The following is a 16,156-nucleotide window of genomic DNA, read 5'->3' as shown; positions in this document are numbered from 1 at the left end:
AGGTGGACAGAATAGGGTCTCAGCTTGTGGAAAGGGCACTTGGTCAATAATTACTGATTGATGGATGATTCTGTGTGGACTCTAACACTCAAGAGAGGAACCTGGACTGTGGATAAGTTGTTGCTGTTCTGTTGCTCAGTTGTGTCTGTCTCTTTGCAACCCCATGGACTGCAGCACTCCAGGTTTCCATGTGCTTCACCATCTACTGGAGTTTGCTTAGACTTGTGCATAAGTAGTAGGTCTAAGTAGCACAGCAGGTGGTCAGTTGGACTTTTGTTCTGTAAGGTCAAAATATTGACCCCATACTGTTGACTGTCTTCGAAAAGAATGCAATGAGTCACGGTGATCCCAAAAACTGTGTGTACTTTTTACTGATGACAATGTTTACTTATGGTAACTGAGTTGATATGCTCATAAAAGACTCAGAGTGTGGCCCCACCTTTTATTCCAGGTGTGACTTTCATGTGAGCAAAGTTTCAAATCACAAGCAGGATCGAAAGCAGACACTGTTCTTGTCCCTCACAGAACACTGTTCGGTACCCAAGAAACCGGAAAAGATACAGGAAACCAAACCCTCTTATCAAAGCTAGTGACTAATTATATGGAGAATGAATGGGGAGTATTATGTGCAACACTTCAATTGTTGGCTTGGGAAGAAATTTTTCATTCTGTTCGTTAGTGGTACCACTGATAATAGCCAGCATTGCTAAAAAATGTACTCGTATCTACAGTAGTCAGCTGACTCACATGATTGAGTGTTATTTGTTCAACACACACTATCTTGTGATATTTGTATTTTTTAGTATGCTTTATAATCAGAAACCACTTGTTTCTCTCAATAGGAACTAAATGCTTTATAAAGGAAGAATAAGCTTATATAATATCTACTTTTGAAAGGGATTTCTTTAATTAATATCTATTTTAAAGCCTCAACTTGTTATTTAAATAAAGTCAAAGCCAGCTTGAACAAGGCTCTTGAAAATAGTTAGTGGGAAATGATTATATACTAGTGACTTCCTGTTGCTGAAAAATATGAACTTCCCGTTCATATTTCTGAAACCTGGGTAGTACAAAGGACTGGTATCATTACAGAGGAATTATGCTCTCCTGGCGTTGTGACAAAGGTTTCTTGGCAGAAGTTTTGAGTCCATTTTTTTATTATTAATAATGGAAGGTGTGCATATATTCTCCTCTTCTGAAGAGGGACTCAGTGCATGTGATCTGATTCCACTTGATGAGTGTCCTCTTCGGCAGAAATGAACAGAAATGGCTGTGATCCTTTTGCAGCCAGAGCAGCTGAAGAACAGAGGAGTGAATGATTTGCCACAGTCTCAAATGGGTTTGATTGAAATGAAGATTTCTGGTCTCCGAGCCCAGTGCTTTGTTCACCAGCCATGGATTCCCAGTCTTACTTGCCCACTGGTGTCACTCCTGATGTGTGACACATTTCCATGAATAGCATGGATCACAGTGGCTGTGTGTGTGTGTGTGTGTGTGAGAGAGAGAGAGAGAGAGAGAGAGAGAGAGAGAGAGAGAGTTTCCAAAGAGTGGTGGTGGTTGTCCAGTTGCTCAGTTTTGTCCAACTCTTTGTGATCCCATGGACTGCATCATAGCAGGCTTCCCTGTCCTTCACTATCTCTGAGATTTGTTCAAACTCATGTCCATTGAGTCAGTGATGCCATCCAACCGTTTCATGTTCCTGTTGTCCCTTCTCCCCTCAATCTTTCCCAGCATCAGGGTCTTTGCCAATGAGTTGGCTTTTCCTATCAGTTGGCCAAAGGATTAGAGCTTTAACTTTAGCACCAGTCCTTCCAGTGAATATTTAGGGTTGATTTCCTTTAGGATTGACTGGTTTGATCTCCTTGCTGTCCAGGGGATTGTCAAGAGTCTTCTCCAGAACCACAATTCAGAAGCATCAATTCTTTGATGCTCAGACTTCTTTATGTTCCAACTCTCACATTCAGTATGACTACTGGAAAAGCCATAGTTTTGACTATATGGACCTTTGTTGGCAAAGTGATGTCTCTGCTTTTTAATATGCTGTCTAGGTTTGTCATAGCTTTTCTTCCAGGGAGAAAATGTCTTTTAATTTAGTAGCTGCAATCACCATCCACAGTGATTTTGGAGCCCAAGAAAATAAAATCTGTCACTGTTTCCACTTTTTCCCCATCTATTTGCCATGAAGTTATGGGTCTGTAAGCCATGATCTTAGTTTTTTGAATGTTGAATTTTAAGCCAGTTTTTTTCACTCTCCTCTTTGACTCTCATCAAGAGACTCTTAGTTCCTCTTTGCTTTCTGCCATTAGGGTGGTGTCATCTGCATATCTGAGGTTGTTGATAGTTCTCCCAGCAATCTTGATTCCAGCTTGGTGGGGTTACTGAGTTCAGCTTTTAAATGCTTCAAGAACAAGTTTCCAACTCTCTGAAAATCATGGATAGTATTAATAAATTTTCTGTGCTTTTACTGAGTATTATTTTCCATCTCTTCTATGTCTTCTCCTGGTAGCCCAGAAATCTTTTACCCTGAAAACTAAAATGTCTCCTCATTATACTTACTCTTTATATATTAATAATATGTGTCAGCTACTTCACTTATACAGTGAGCCTGTTGCCATTTTGGTCATTTTTGGTTTGGTTCAAAGCCAGCTTCTTGCCCAGTGAAACCCAGCCTCTCTCCCCCAACCAGATTGGATTTCACTGCTCCTGCTATCTGTTTTCTGCACCTGTGAAAAAGCCCAATGTGTTCCCTTCTTGTCTTCTTCCTTTTCTGTTCACTCCTTATATCCTGGCTGATACAATGAAGTATTTCCCATGTAGCAATGATTATAGGTGGGCTTCCCTGATAGCTCAGTCAGTAAAGAATCTGCTTGCAGTGCCCGAGTCTGAGGTTTGATCCCTGGGTCAGGTCTTCCTCCTTTGGAGAAGGGAATGGCTACCCACTCCAGTATCATTGCCTGAGAATTCCACGGACAGAGGAGCCTGGTGGGCTACAGTCCATGGGTTTGCAAGAGCTGGACATGACTTAGTGACTAAATCACTACCGATGATTACAGGTAGCCCCATCCTCCTGAGGGGGTGAGCTGAGGGTGAGGGAGGGATGAAGAGAATGTGCCTGTCCATTGTTGATACAGGGATTCTGCTCAAGATGTGCTTGGTGGGATGTGGAGACTCTAATGGAACAGGACTGGATCCTGAAGAGTTCAGGGAGGTGTCAGCAGAGCTGACAGGTGGTCTGGGATGGGAATGCTGGGCAGTGAGGGGGATCATTTTCACGATTCCATACCCCCTAACTTCTGGTAACACCATTTGTAACTGTGAGAAGCATGACATACCCATTGAAAATATCTGAAAGTATTTGTTCATTCAGTAAATATTTGTTGAGTGCTTACTGAAGTAGAAAAGGTAATAACATGTACTGTGTGCTGCAAGTGTGCCAGGTGGTGTGTTGAAAACTTTGTTTATATCCATTACTTCATTTAATCCTTATGATGAACTGTGAAGTACATTGTTATTTTGCAGGTGAGGAAATTGAGACTCAGAGAGGAAGAGTAATATGTCTTTCAACACGTATCCTCTGACCCCCAGAGCCCCCCATATTTAACCACTGCACCCCATTACCAGGGTCCCCACACTTAAGATCCTCTGGAGTGTAGAGGAGAGGTCTGCCTTTGTGAGATGTCCCTGCTATTAGGCTGGCCAACTGTCTTGTTAGCTTAGGACTGTCCTAACTATCAACCAGGACCGGTTTGCTTGTATGTATTTGTATACAGTTGTATGGTTTATGCATGCTCATTTGCTTCAGTCATGTCTGACTCTCTGTGTGTGATCCAATGGATGTTAGCCTACCAGGCTCCACTGTCCATGGGATTCTCCAGGCAAGAATACTGGAGTGGGTTGCCGTGCCCTACTACAGAGGATCTTCCCGGCCCAGGGATTGAACTGGCATCTCTTATGTCTCCTGCATTGGCAGGCAGGTTCTTTACCACCAGCACCACCTGGGAATCCCTGAAAAGTACAGTAGAGCAGTACAACAGCTGGCATACAGGGGATGGGACGCATGTTTGCAACTTTTGAAAGCTCAGAAATTGAAGGTTCATATACAGGGAACTTACTGTATTTGGATTTTTCTTTTAGGCAAAATTTCACTGCTTAATAGTTGACTGTGCAGTGAGATAGGTGAATCCTGCTATAGCTCTCTCTCAACATTTTATTCAAAGAGACTAACTCTGGACGTGAGTAACTTTCTTTGAGAATATCCTTTAGTGCAGAGAAGAAGAAAATACCTCTCTTCTTGCCTAGCAGCGATTCCGGTTGCCACAAGTGCAGGTTTAAACTGACGGATGCCTTGAATTTTACATCTGTTATTCTCCTTTCTGTCCTCATAACATACATTCTGATTGTGCTTTATTTATAGTTCCAGATGCTCCCTATTAGCCTGTAAACTCCTTGAGGATAGAGACCACTCTGGTTTTATTTTTCACTATTTTTTAAATTATACATTCAGCACAAGACATGATATGTGGTATTTACTCAATAAGTATTTATTTTATTTTTTAATTGAAAGATAGTAGATTTACAGTGTTGCACTAATCTCTGCTGTATACCATAGTGACTCAGTTATACATATATTCTTTTTCATATTCAGTTCCATTATGGTTTATCCCAGGATGTTAAATATAGTTCCTTGTGCTATACAGTGGGACCTTGTTGTTTATCCCTTCTATATGTAATATCAATAGTTTATATTTGTTAATCCAAAACTCCCAATTCATTCCTCCCCCAAGCCCCCTCCCCCCAATAAGTACTTCTTGAATGAATTCTTCAGCAGAGAAACAATAGCTTTTAATCTAAGTTCAACTTTTTAGGCTTGCAAAAAATAAGAAGGGAAGAATTTACAAAGTAATGTGTATGATTCTAAGTTGCAATCTGTAGACTTTTCCATTATGTGAAAGTGAAAAAGTGAAAGTGTCAGTCACGTTTAACTCTTTGCAGCCGCATGGACTGTAGCCTGCTAAGCTCCTCAGTTCAGTTCAGTCGCTTTCCGACCCCATGAATCGCAGCACGCCAGGCCTCCCTGTCCATCACCAACTCCCGGAGTTCACTCAGACTCACGTCCATCGAGTCCGTGATGCCATCCAGCCATCTCATCCTCTGTCGTCCCCTTCTCCTCCTGCCCCCAATCCCTCCCAGCATCAGAGTCTTTTCCAATGAATCAACTCTTTGCATGAAGTGGCCAAAGTACTGGAGTTTCAGCTTTAGCATCATTCCTTCCAAAGAACACCCAGGGCTGATCTCCTTTAGAATGGACTGGTTGGATCTCCTTGCAGTCCAAGGGACTCTCAAGAGTCTTCTCCAACACCACAGTTCAAAAGCATCAATTCTTCGGCACTCAGCCTTCTTCACAGTCCAACTCTCACATCCATACATGACCACTGGAAAAACCATAGCCTTGACTAGATGGACCTTAGTTGGCAAAGTAATGTCTCTGCTTTTGAATATGCTATCTAGGTTGGTCATAACTTTCCTTCCAAGGAGTAAGCGTCTTTTAATGTCATGGCTGCAGTCACCATCTGCAGTGATTTTGGAGTCCAAAAAAATAAAGTCTGACACTGTTTCCACTGTTTCCCCATCTATTTCCCATGAAGTGATGGGACCAGATGCCATGATCTTCGTTTTCTGAATGTTGAGCTTTAAGCCAACTTTTTCACTCTGCACTTTTACTTTCATCAAGAGGCTTTTTAGTTCCTCTTCACTTTCTGCCATAAGGGTGTCATCTGCATATCTGAGGTTATTGATATTTCTCCTGGCAATCTTTTTTCCAGCTTGTGCTTCCTGTAGCCCAGCATTTCTCATGATGTACTCTGCATAGACGTTAAATAAGCAGGGTGACAATATACAGCCTTGATGTACTCCTTTTCCTATTTGGAACCAGTCTGTTGTTCCATGTCCAGTTCTAACTGTTGCTTCCTGACCTGCATACAGGTTTCTCAAGAGGCAGGTCAGGTGTTCTGGTATTCCCTTCTCGTTCAAAATCTTCCACAGTTTATTGTGATCTACACAGTCAAAGGCTTTGGCATAGTCATTAAAACAGAAATAGATGTTTTTCTGGAACTCTCTTGCTTTTTTGATGATCCAGCAGATGTTGGCAATTTGATCTCTGATTCCTCTGCCTTTTCTAAAACCAGCTTGAACATCTGGACGTTCACGGTTCACATACTGCTGAAGCCTGACTTGTAGAATTTTGAGCATTACTTTACTAGTGTGTGAGATGAGTGCAATTGTGCAGTAGTTTGAGCATTATTTGGCATTGCCTTTCTTTGGCTCCTCAGTCTGTGAAATTCTCTAGGCTGGAATACTGGAGTAGGTAGCCATTCCCTCATCAAGGGAATCTTCCTGACCCAGGGATCGAACCTCGGTCTCCTGCACTGCAGGCAGATTCTTTACTATCTGAGCCGTCTTTCCACTGTGTACAAAATGCTAACATTTACTGAGTGTATGTTATGTGCCAAGTATATGTATATATACTACACATACACAAGTTCATCCAACTCCTGCCTAATTTCATAAAAGAGAAAGGCAGAAAGAGATTAAATAACTTTCAAATATTAAGTAATAGGTGATCTGAACATATTATTGATCAGAACTTGGGACTCCAGTTTTTAACCACTGTGGAGAGCTGTCCTAACTACATACTACGAGGCTGATTTCATGAATGTGGCCCAGCAATCTGACTCTGGGCCATGCACCAGATTCCTTATGAGGCTGTAGATTAATATGGATGGGTCAGAGGATACCCTCTTCCATCCCCAAAGGGCTCTAGAAAGATGCTTATATAATCCAATTTGTTATTCTCTCATTAAAGAGAAGTATGCTTCTGGCCCCACTAAAATTTATCTTGGCACTTGTGTATTCTGTATCAGCCTTTTAGGAAATAAATGTTTAGCTACTCTGTAAAGCATTCCAAAGGCATAGACTTGTTGACAGTTGCAGAAAATGGAATTTGGAAACATTCAAGGATGGGAACGAAAACAAGGGCTGTTTAGATAGGATTATTATAAAGGACCGTGTGATTAGGACTTCAGATTTGAACTACATTAAATGTAAATTCAAAATTGTGATGGAGAAATCAGCTAATGTGTTAGTTAAAAATGTTCCAGGTGATCCCTCTTGCACAGGGCTTTTCTGTCTCCAGTGAGCCAGTTTTCTAAGGAACTGATTACACATCCTGACCTTGGAATCACAGGTCCCCCAGTGACCATGGAGCTGATACTTCCTGGTACCCTTACAGCAGATCTTGAACTTGCCTCTTCCAACCATCAATAAAAGCCCAAGTAACACAGCTATGCACTTAGCGATGGACAGACATATGTATAAATAAATTCTAGCTTTTGAAGACGATGGCAGAGGTCTTAGAGGCAGAACTGGGCCAGTTCCCCATGTTGAGTTTTACTCAGTCGCAGACAGGTTCTTTGACCCTTTTCATCTTGGGGATGTACTTTGGGGCAAGGCAGGGGGAAGGTAACTCTGAAGCAGTTAAGTGCAGCTATACCACATACTAGGGGCTTCCCTGGTGGCTCAGAGGTTAAAGCGTCTGCCTGCAATGCGGGAGACCCAGGTTCGATCCCTGGGTTGGGAAGCTCCCCTGGAGACGGTAATGGCAACCCATTCCAGTATTCTTGCCTGGAGAGAGGAGCCTAGTAGGCTATAGTCCATGGGGTCGCGAAGAGTTGGACACGACTGGGGAACTTCACTTCCACTTTCTTTCATACCACATACTAAATTTTGACTTGTTGTTTAGTTGCTCAGCAGTGTCTGACTTTTGCAAACCCATGGATTGTAGCCTGCCAAGCTCCTCTGTCCATGGGATTTCCCAGGCAAGAATACTGGAGTGGTTTGCCATTTCCTTGGCTACTAATTGCTGTAAAAACAAGGTAAGTAGGCTATTCTATTTGATATATTTGTCAAAGGGTCTTAAATAGGGCAAAAGAGTAGGCACAGTAAAATTCTCCATAGGAAACCCTTAAATTTTGATTCCTGGTATTTACATATGCGTTTTTGAATATTACCTGTGTTCCTAATTAAAGCATCCCATGATACTTTGCTTTTGACACATGAGATATTCCTTAAAAGGGTGGTATGAAGAACAAATGAAAATCAGTCAACCCAAACTTCCGCCAAATCTTCAAATCTTCCCCTAGTTCTGTTAAACGTCACTCAGTCCTAATTGCTGTAAACTTCCAGTTAAGAGAAACATAATTTAAATGAATTTGGTAGCTTGACTCTTCATTGAATTGATTTTTCAGCAAAATGATTTTTTGAACATGAGCCCAGCTCCCCAAAGGCCTCCTTTTCCCAGCCACCGTCTGCAGCGTGTCGTGTATCTCAGATGGGCATCCGGTGGGAACCACTGAAGTTGTCTGGTTTTACTAGCCCCATGGGAGGTGTAGCTGCCTCTCATTTTAGCCGTGTTGACAATCATCCTCTCCTGATGTGCCCTGTTAAGGGACAATGTGTGCTTTCTTTTACACTAAATCTTCCAGCAACTTCTTGATACTTCCTTGTCTGTGCTTTATCCCTGGGATGCTATTTCTTCTCCCCAAGCCTTGCTGCAATTTCTTATATTTGCTTTCAGTCTAATTCTCAATTTCTTTCTACCTTCTCGTCCTAGTCCATGACCATATTCACCCATCGTTACAAACCTGTTTCTCGGACCTCCACGTTCCCCCAGCCACCTCTAAGCTACTTGCTTTGTCCCATATTCACTATTCTGGTTCATTGCTTCTTATTAAATTCTCAACCAATTGTTTGGCTTCCAAAGATCAATCCACTGTAACTATTCTTAAGATTATCAGTGATTTCTTAATTTCCACATTCTCTTAGCTTTTATTGATCAATATCCCTAAAGCCTCCATCAACATTTGAGTCTCCTTTCTTCCATTAACATCATTCTCTCACAGTTCCTATACCTCCTTCTAGCTGTCCCTTTTCAATCTCTTTTATTGGACTTTCTTCTGCAATGGTTCTCTTAATGTAAATTCTACACAGATGTAAGTGGAATTATTGTCATTGATTTACTGATGCTTAAATTCAAACAAAGGACTGGAGGTTTGCTTTGTAGTTCAAGAAGAGTACACACACATAGACACACACTCAAGAAGAAAGAAGTCACTTGAGGATTCTACAAAGAACCCCTTTCCTGGTCCCTCATGACTATGGCAGCAGTAGAAAAGTAAGGAGAGGTGGCCATGTAATAGCATCAAAGACACTTGGGCCCTCGAGTCAGAAAGAAGTCTTGGGATTCGAAGCCTGATCCTATGAGAATAAATGTATCTAGAGTGGTCAGTGAACGCAGGGCTATGAGAAGGCAAGCCGTCAGATCGCTGGGTTCTGGAGCCCTCCCCGGAAATCACTATGTTGAAGTCTCAACCCCCATTTCCTCAGAATGTAACTATATTTGGAAATAGTCTATTTTTTCCCTTTTTTTCACTGTGTTCAATCCCAAGCTCCCAGTCCCTCCTCTGCCCACCCTTTCCCCCTGGTAACCAAGTTGTGGGTAAGTTCATTTGTACACATGTTTTTTCTTTTTTGTTTTAGATTCCACATATATGTGATATCATGTGATATTTGTCATTCTCTGTTTGACTTACTACTTCACTTAGTCTGATAATCTCCAGGTCCATCCATGTTGCTGCAGATGGCATTAGTTCATTCCTGGAGATGCAGTCTTTAAAGAGGTGATTGAGTTTTCAATAGAATGGGGCCATTAGGTCGGGGCCCTAATCCAGTAGGATCAGTGACCTTATAAGAAGAGGAAGAGACACTGGGGGTGTGTGTACAGAGGAATACATATGTGAAGAGGCTGTAAGAAGGTGGCCATCTGTGAACCAAGGAGGCCTCAGGTAAAGCCAAATTTGCTGACAGCTTGATCTTGGACTTCAAGTCCCCAGCACTGTAAGGAAATATATTTCTGTTGTTTAAGCCACGCAGTCTGTGGTGTTTTGTTACAGCAGCCTTAGGAGGCTAATTAATGCATGGAGGAAGCTAAATTCCTGGATAATCAGTTTGGCACATCACAGCTGAGAGGCTTAATGGTAAAGGAGATTGTGCCATAATAAGGTATTCCTGCTTGGAGTGAGAAAACAATCCTTTCTCATGAATATTTCCCCCTAATCAGGAGATTGGAATTTTCTACTATTTCCAGAAGAAGAATGAAGTAATCTCCCTCAATATGGTATTTGTTTCCTTAGTTTGTGCCATTAGCTATTACCTTCACATAAAGAGAATTCTTTGTAACAGTGATCTAACAAATTCCAAAATTTGTCTCAGCAAAAAAAAAAAAAAAAGAAAAAAAGGCAAGACAAAGCAAAAAATGCCTGGTGTTTGAAGAGCTCACATTCTTTACTCCAGAATTTTTTTTTTCAATTCAGGCAAGTTTCCTGCATCAGGGTTAGTGCTAGTTTTCACAGAAGCTACACTAAAGTTGGAATAGGATTTTAAATTGGTTTTATAACAAAGGCTATAAATTATACTAGGTGACTCAAATTATTCATGAGAGAGAGTAGATCTTGATTTATGCACTAGTTTTGTGTAAATTTCATTTTCGTAAAGTAAATCACTTTTCCCATTGACTCACATTATAATTTGAGATACGCTTTATCTTCTTTTCTGAATAATCTTCAGTTGACAGAGGCTTCTTTTTGCATATCTATGCAAGCTTTTAATGACCTAAATGCAAACACAAATGAAGCATAGCTATTTACAGAAACTGCAAGGTAGCCATGTATTTATTCAAGACACACGACAAACTCTTACCAAAGGCCAACTGAATGGCAGGAACTGTAACTAAAGACATGGACCCCCTGGCTTCAGGAGGCTTGCTGTCTTAGGTAGATTGAAAAAATGATTTTGAGAAGCAAACAATCTGTCTCCACAATTTGAATGTCCTGTAATATTTATACAGTGGATGTTCTTAAAATTGCATTATATATCACCATAGAGATTTTGGTCATTTGTTCATATCTAACTAGTGTGAGCGCTTCCCAGGTGGTGCTAGTGGTAAAGAACTTGCCTGCCAGTGCAGGAGACATAAGAGACACAGGTTCGATCCCTGGGTGGGGAAGATCCCCAGGAGGAGGAGGGCATGGCAACCCCCTCCAGTCTTCTTGCCTGGAGAATCCCATGGACAGAGAAGCCTGGTGGGCTACAGTCCAGAGAGTTGCACAGAGTCAGATATGATTGAAGTGACTTAGCCCCAGCACAAGCACACATTCTAGTACTTATCAATAAAGTTGATGTCTTGTATATTGCTGGCATTTCCATGACCTTTTGTTTTGTTTAAGAGAGCTTGGGGATAAACTCTTTAATTAATTAATTTATTTGGCTATGCCTGGTGGCATGTGGAATCTTAATTCCCTGACCAAGGATGGAACTTGTGTCCCTTACACTGGAAGCATGGAATCTTAACCACAGGATGACCACTAGGGGTCCATGACTACTTTATTGCTTTGGAGGGTCAGGAATTCTTAACCTGGAATCCATGATGCTTTAGAAGGTTTAAGGAATCACCCCAAATTGTGTATGTGATTTGTGTATGTGTATTTGATTTGTGTAAAATCAAATGTGTATGTGTCCATGTGAATCTTTCTGGGGGAAGAGGTCGTTACCTCCATCAATTCCTCGAAAGGACCTGTCATCTTAAAAATGATTAGAAAAATAAGCAGTGAGTTTATTATCTCAGTCCAGCTTCCACAGATAGTGTTCCTATGAATCCAGCTTTACTACCAGTAAGTAATTTTGAGAAGATAAACTAGAGTCACTGGAGAGGATTCATTTCTATACACAAAACATTTATTGAGCACCTGGTATTTCGTAGCGTTGTAGTAGGCCTTGCAGGGTCAATAGGCAGTGCCGAGATAGAGCTGAAGAAGCCGCAGCAGTTTTTTAATTGGCTACTAGCCTTGTGGTCTGGGATGGGTATGGCTAGCTTATAGGAATAGAATCAAGATGGACAGTTGCCATGAACAGCTAATAGCTCCATTAGGGACTATGTAATATTTGTGCAGAAAATCCCATTAAACATAGATGGCCAGTTATATAAGGGAATTTTTAAAATATTGTGCTGGCCTTTAAGTAGTAAGCAAGTTATTGACTTAAAATGCTTTATTGCTTGGAAAGCATTATTAATGGAGAGTATTTTCCATTTTCTATTCATCTTTTCCCTCATTATTTCTCTTGGGCAAAGACTGTCTGGACACAATGAACACATTAACTGTCCCCACCCTTGAATGCTCTTTAGAAAAACACCAAGTATTTATTGATTCTTTATGGGTTTTTATACCTAATGAAAGCTAGTTAGAATCAACAACCTTAACAACAATGTGTTTTGTTCTCCCTGCTGCTAAAAAACAGCAGGCAAACATTTTTTAAGCAACAGAGCCATGGTGCAAGTTAGAAGTAAATGAGCACTTTCCAACAATAAGATCTGCTAAATTACTGCATTTATATCCTTTCCTTAATCCCTATTATGAAGATCACACAATTGAAGAATATCTTTGTATAATGAAGACTGCTGCTAACTCAAACATGATAGCACAAAGCAGGATGCCATCTGTTGGAATAATGTTGGAGCCTCTAATTTTACAATTGTTGGGAGCCCATCATTACTTTTCTATTTATTTAAAATATATATTCAAAAACCTAATGCTTCAAGCTTCATAATAAGGCTGTGGTGATATGTTCTATAAAAACATGCCACCGAATTTTTCTCTCTGCTTGTCAGGGAGTGGCTCTTTACAAGGGAACAAAGGGAACCTCTAATATTGAATCCAAGATATTCAGAACTTAAAAGAGATTGACAAGAATGGTCCATCAACTGTATTTATTGTGATTTCTGGTATGTGGAGCAGTTACCTGGACTCCATTATGGCATTAGAGGGTTTGCATTTCAGAGAATTCTTCAAAGTGGTAGCATGTTGGTCCTGATATTTCAGGGAGTTTGAAAACTTTCAACCTGAGCCCTTTCTATGGCCCCAGAGGCATGAGAGACAGGAGCTCAGTTACTAGAGAACTCAGAAAGATGGAAAATATTGGTTGCAATCCAGGGGGCTTATCATACTGCTGAGTATAGCTTCACCTCAAAAAGATGTCCTTTTCATTATAGGGGACTGGAATGCAAAAGTAGGAAGACAAGAAATACCTGGAGTAACAGATATTTGGCCTTGGAGTACAGGATGAAGCAGGGCAAAGGCTAATAGGGTTTTGCCAAGAGAACACACTGGTCATAGCAAACACCCTCTTCCAACAACACAACATAAGCCTCTACACATGGACATCACCTGATGGTCAATACCAAAATCACATTGATTATATTCTTTGCAGCCAAAGATGGAGAAGCTCTGTACAGTCAGCAAAACCAAGACCAGGAGCTGACTGTGGCTCAGATCATGAACTCCTTATTGCCAAATTCAGACTTAAATTGAAGAAAGCAGGGAAAACCACTAGATCATTCAAGTATGAGCCAAATCAAATCCCTAACTATTATACAGTGGAAGTGAGAAATAGATTCAAGGGGTTAGATCTGATAGAATGCCTGAAGAACTATGGATGGAGGTTCGTGATATTGTACAGGAGGCAGTGATCAAGGCCATCCCCAAGAAAAAGAAATGCAAAAAGGCAAAATGGTTGTCTGAGGAGGCCTCACAATTTTGTGACAAGAAGAGAAGCAAAAGGCAAAGGAGAAAAGGAAAGATATACCCATTTGAATGCAGAGTTCCAAATAATAGCAAGGAGAGATAAGAAAGCATTCCTCAGTGATCAATGCAAAGCAACAGAGGAAAACAATAGAATGGGAAAGACAAGAGATCTCTTCAAGAAAATTAGAGATACCAAGGGAATATTTCATCTAAAGATGGGCACAATAAAGGACAGAAATGGTATGGACCTGACAGAAGCAGAAGATATTAAGAAGAGGTGGCAAGAAAACACAGAAGAACTGTACAAAAATGATCTTCATGATCCAGATAATCATGATGGTGTGATCACTCACCTAGAGCCAGACATCCTGGAATGCAAAGGCAACTGGGCCTTAGGAAGCATCACTATGAACAAAGCTAGTGGAGGTGATGAAATTCCAGTTGAGCTATTTCAAATTCTAAAAGATGACACTGTGAAAGTGCTGCACTCAATATGCCAGCAAATTTGGAAAACTCAGCAGTGGGCACAGGACTGGAAAAGGTCAGTTTTCATTCCAATCCCAAAGAAAGACAATGCCAAAGAATGCTCAAACTACTGCATCTCACATGCATTTGAGAAGGAAATGGCAAGTATTCTTGCCTGGAGAATCCCAGGGAAAAGGAGCCTAGTGGGCTGCCATCTATGGGGTTGCACAGAGTTGGACATGACTGAAGCAACTTAGCAGCAGCAGCAGAAGCACATGCTAGTAAAGTAATGCTCCAAATGCTCCAAGCCAGGCTTCAACTGTGAACTGTGAACTTCCAGATGTTCAAGCTGGGTTTAGAAAAGGCAGAGGAACCAGAGATCAAATTGCCAACATCTGCTGGATCATCGAAAAAGCAAGAGAGTTCCAGAAAAAAATCTGCTTCTGCTTTATTGACTATGCCAAAGCCTTTGTGTGGATCACAACAAACTGTGGAAAATTCTGAAAGAGATGGGAATAACAGACCACCTGACCTGCCTCCTGAGAAAACTGTATACAGGTCAGGAAGCAACAGTTAGAACTGGACATGGAACAACAGACTGGTTCCAAATAGGAAAAGGAGTACGTCAAGGCTGTATATTGTCCCCCTGCTTATTTAACTTATATGCAGAGTACATCATGAGAAATGCTGGACTGAAAGAAGCACAAGCTGGAATCAAGATTGCCAGGAGAAATATCAATAACCTCAGATATGCAGATGACACCACCCTTAGGGCAAGATTGAAGAAGATCTAAAGAGCCTCTTGATGAAATTGAAAGAGGAGAATGAAAAAGTTGGCTTAAACTCAACATTCAGAAAACGAAGATCATGGCATCTGGTCCCATGACTTCATGGCAAATAGATGGGGAAACAATGAAAACAGTGAGAGACTTTATTTTTTTGAGCTCCAAAATCACTGCAGATGGTGACTGCAGCCATGAAGTTCAAAGATGCCTGCTCCTTGGAAGGAAAGTTATGACCAACCTAGACAGCATATTAAAAAGCAGAAATGTTACTTTGCCAACAAAGGTCTGTCTAGTCACGGCTATGGTTTTTCCAGTCATCATGTATGGTTGTGAGAGTTGGACTATGAAGAAAGCAGAGCACTGAATAATTGATACTTTTGAAGTGTGGTGTTGGAGAAGACTCCTGAGAGTCCTTGGACAGGAAGGAGATCCAACCAGTCCATCTTAAAGGAGATCAATCCTAGGTGTTTATTGGAAGGACTGATGTTGAAGCTGAAACTGCAATACTTTGGCCACCTGATGCAAAGAGCTGATTCATTTGAAATGACCCTGATGCTGGGAAAGATTGAAGGCAGGAGAAGGGGATGACAGAGGATGAGATGGTTGGATGGCATCACTGACTCAATGGACATGAGTTTGAGTAAGCTCTGGGAGTTGGTGATGGACATGGGAGCCTGGCATACTGCAGTCCAATGGGTCGCAAAGAGTTGGACACAGTTGAGCAACTAAACTGAACGGCAGCCATAGGAAGCCTATTTGTCAGTTCGCTGAAGGGAGACTCTCTCTAAAAGCTCAAATCTTCTTGGCCATTTGGTTTAAGTGTATTTCACTTATGAACAGAGAGTTGGAGGGGTCACAGGCAGATTGGAAGGGAACTTCTAGTCTTTGGCAAATAACCTCAGATCCAGAAGGCACCTTGAACATGTGCTTGCAGTCACTCAGACCTTAGAGGTAGCAGAACTGGGATTAGAATCATGGCCTGCTGGTCTTTCTGCCCAGTGTTGTTGCCTTTGTGTTATGGTGCCTACCTTCAGAATATGGTTGTTCTATTTCCTCTTTTATGAACTGGTCTGAACCATGTCCCCCACGAGCTCCAGTTACACAGCTTTCCATGATACAGAGCTGGGGCTCTCTAACTACCAGCTGGACCATTTGACTTTTTAAAAATTATTTATTTTATTTATTTTTTTGTCTGTGAAGAGTCTTAGTTGCAGC

The 16,156-nt window shown here is 41.2% G+C and overlaps 1 non-coding gene across 1 annotated transcript; it reads left to right on the top strand.

Annotated features, from left to right (window-relative positions):
• Positions 1–7,564: 7,564 nt before the first annotated feature.
• On the top strand, positions 7,565–7,636 carry TRNAC-GCA (transfer RNA cysteine (anticodon GCA)). The gene has a single exon. It is a non-coding gene; the product is annotated as a tRNA-Cys (tRNA).
• Positions 7,637–16,156: the final 8,520 nt, after the last annotated feature.

The sequence above is a fragment of the Budorcas taxicolor genome, chromosome 5 (genome assembly GCF_023091745.1).
Source record: "Budorcas taxicolor isolate Tak-1 chromosome 5, Takin1.1, whole genome shotgun sequence".
In the NCBI taxonomy this organism is placed as follows: domain Eukaryota; kingdom Metazoa; phylum Chordata; class Mammalia; order Artiodactyla; family Bovidae; genus Budorcas; species Budorcas taxicolor.
This window is presented reverse-complemented; position numbering and strand designations above follow the sequence as displayed.